Below are 2,620 nucleotides of genomic sequence, written 5' to 3'. Positions count from 1 at the left end.
CCTCCTAATGTCGTAGGAACACTCAAATTGCGTCGAGATTCAATACATCGTCCTCCAGCCGACTTGTCTCCTAGGGGATATTCCTGCCTCGGGCACCTTATGGTCGTTCTCCTGTGAGTCTAGATTTTCGAATCCGACGCCAAACTGATAGTTAATTGTTACGTTCATGGCCTCCTAATGATGATGGAACACTCAAATTGCGTCGAGATTCAATACATCGTCCTCCAGCCGAATTGTCTCCAAGGTGATACTGCTGCCTCGGGCACCATATGGTCCTTCACCTGTGAGTCTAGACTTTTGGATCCGACGCGAAACTGATAATTAATTGTAACGTTCAGGGCTTCCTAATGACGATGGAACACTCTAATTGCGTCGAGATTCACTACATCGTCCTTCAGCCGACTTGCCTCCAAGGGTCTATTGCTGCCTCGGTCACCTTATGGTCGTTCTCCTGTGAGTCTAGTTTTCGAATCCGACGCATAACTGATAGTTAATTGTAACGTTCAGGGCCTCCTAATGACGATGGAACACTCAAATTGCGTCGAGATTCAATACATCGTCCTCCAGCAGACTTGTTTACAACTGGATATTGCTGCCTTGGCACCTTATGGTCCGTATCCTGTGAGTCTAGATTTTCGAATCCGACGCAAAACTTATGGTTAATTGTAAAGTTCATTGCCTCCTAATGACGATGGAACACTCAAATTGCGTCGAGATTCACTACATCGTCCTTCAGCCGACTTGTCTCCAAGGGTCTATTGTTGCCTCGGGCACCTTATGGTCGTTCTCCTGTGTGTCTAGATTTTCGAATCCGACGCAAAACTGATAGTTAATTGTTACTTTCAGGGCCTGCTAATGACGATGGAACACTCAAATTGCGTCGAGATTCAATACATCGGCCACCAGCCGACATGTCTGCAAGGGTCTATTGCTGCCTCGGGCACCTTATGGTCGTTCTCCTGTGAGTCTAGATTTACGAATCCGACGCATAACTAATAGTTAATTGTAACGTTCAGCGCCTCTAATGACGATGGAACACTCAAATTGCGTCGAGATTCAATACATCGTCCACCAGCCGACTTGTCTCCTAGGGGATATTCCTGCCTCGGGCACCTAATGGTCGTTCTCCTGTGAGTCTAGATTTTCGAATCCGACGCAAAACTGATAGTTAATTGTTACGTTCATGGCCTCCTAATGACGATGGAACACTCAAATTGCGTCGAGATTTAATGCATCGTCCTCCAGCCGAATTGTCTCCCTAGAGTATAGACTTTTGAATCCGACGCGAAACTGATAGTTAATTGTAACGTTCAGGGCCTCCTAATGACGACGGAACACTCAATTTTCGTCAAGATTCAATACACCGTCATTCAGCCGACTTGTCTCCAAGGGTCTATTGGTGCCTCGGGCACCTTATAGTATTACTCCTGTAGATTTTCAAATCCGACGCAAAACTGATAGTTAATTGTAACGTTCAGGGCCACCTAATGGCGATGGAACACTCAAATGGCGTCCAGACTCAATACATCGTCCTCCAGCCGACTGCCTCGGGCACCATATGGTCCATCTCCTGTGAATCTCGATTTTTGATGCGACGCGAGACTGATAGTTAATTGTAACGTACAGGGCCTCCTAATGACGATGGAACACTCAAATTGCGTCGAGATTCAATATATTGTCATTCAGCCGACTTGTCTCTAAAGGTCTATCACTGCCTCGGGCACCTTATGGTCGTCCTTATGTGAGTCTAGATTTTCAAATCCGACGCAAAACTGACAGTTAGTTGTAACGTTCAGGGCCTCCTAATGACGATGGAACACTCAAATTGTCTCCAAGGTGATATTGCTGCCTCGGGCACCATATGGTCCTTCTCCTGTGAGTCGAGACTTTTCAATCCGACGCGAAACTGATAGTTAATTGTAACGTTCGGGGCCTCCTAATGACAACGGAACACACAAATTGCGTCGAGATTCAATACATCGTCATTCAGCCGACTTGTCTCCAAGGGTCTATTGCTGCCTCGGGCATCTTATTGTCGTTCTCCTGTGAGTCTAGATTTTCAAATCCGACGCAAAACTGGTAGTTCATTGTAACGTTCAGGGCCTCCTAATGACGATGGAACACTCAAATTGCGTTGAGATTCAATACATCGTCCCCAGCCGACTTGTCTACAAGGGGATATTACTGCCTCAGAAACCTTATGGTCCGTCTCCTGTGAGTCTAGATTTTCGAATCCGACGCAAAACTTATGGTTAATTGTAACGTTCATGGCCTCCTAATGGCGATGGAACACTCAAATTGCGTCGAGATTCAATACACCGTCCTCCATCCGACTTGTCTCCTAGGGGATATTCCCACCTCGGGCACGTCGTTCTCCTGTGAGGCTAGATTTTCCAATCCGACGCAAAACTGATAATTAATTGTTACGTTCATGGCCTCCTAATGACGATGGAACACTCAAATTGCGTCGAGATTCAATACATCGTCCTCCAGCCGACTTGTCTCCAAGGGGATATTGCTTCCTCGGGCACCTTATGGTCGTCCTAATGTGAGTCTAGATTTTCGAATCCGACGCGAAACTGATAGTTAATTGTAACGTTGAGGGCCTCCTAATGACGAT

This window comes from Schistocerca americana, unplaced genomic scaffold (genome assembly GCF_021461395.2).
Source record: "Schistocerca americana isolate TAMUIC-IGC-003095 unplaced genomic scaffold, iqSchAmer2.1 HiC_scaffold_50, whole genome shotgun sequence".
Lineage (NCBI taxonomy): Eukaryota > Metazoa > Arthropoda > Insecta > Orthoptera > Acrididae > Schistocerca > Schistocerca americana.
This window is presented reverse-complemented; position numbering follows the sequence as displayed.